Raw genomic sequence first — 959 nt, forward strand, 5'->3', positions numbered from 1 at the left:
ATAACCCCCCCCCCCCTCCCCCCAAAAAAATGACTTTTCATACATCACTGTTCACATCTTTTATGCTTATGAAGGTTATTTTATATACAAAGTAAACAATTTATTCTTAAAAATTCTATATACAATTCATATTATCTTTAATATAACAAATCAACACATTAAAAAATAATATCATGATAACTAATCATATCATAACTTGTTTTCAAGCTAAACGATAATCTTGAAATAACAATTTCAAAATAACTTATTTCGTAACCAAACGAGTGTTATCAAACTTCAACGTGAAGTGTTAGCTTTTGTCTTACATTTATTCTATGTTTTTATCTTTCTTTTCATGAAAATCATGTATCGTTAATCGCGTTCATATAGTTAGGCATCTTCTAACAAATGTCAAGATTGGCTCTGACATTTGCCACAAAGGAGATTTGCACACAAATAAAGATTCTTTATTTTCAAACTATTAAATTAATTTTATAAATACCCTCTTCAATAACTTTAAGTATACCCCTAAACAATTTAAAACATTCAATATGTCACTAAAAAGTTGAAAAGTTTCAAATATACCCCTATGTGACTTTTATAATATACTCTCTCCGTTTCAATTTATGTGATATTTTTCAGATTTTGAGATTCAAACAAGTCTATCTTTGACCGTAATTTTTTTATATATCTTTTAATTATTTTGAATTGTCAATTATTGTGACTTATAGTACTTTTTACGTAGTTTACAAATATATAAATTTCATTTCACAAAAAATGAAGATTCCGTGCGCAAATTTTTGGTCAAATTTAAATTGTTTGACTCTTAAAAAATGAATAGTATCACATAAATTGGGATAAAAAGAGTAATTATCTTTTCACGGTGGGAAATCATTAGTGATAATAAGACATATTTTAGACAAAAAATAACGATAAAATTTTTTATTGACCGAAAAGTAGATTGAGGATAAATATAAGAA

Source organism: Solanum tuberosum, unplaced genomic scaffold, assembly GCF_000226075.1.
Source record: "Solanum tuberosum cultivar DM 1-3 516 R44 unplaced genomic scaffold, SolTub_3.0 scf00051, whole genome shotgun sequence".
NCBI classification, from domain to species: domain Eukaryota; kingdom Viridiplantae; phylum Streptophyta; class Magnoliopsida; order Solanales; family Solanaceae; genus Solanum; species Solanum tuberosum.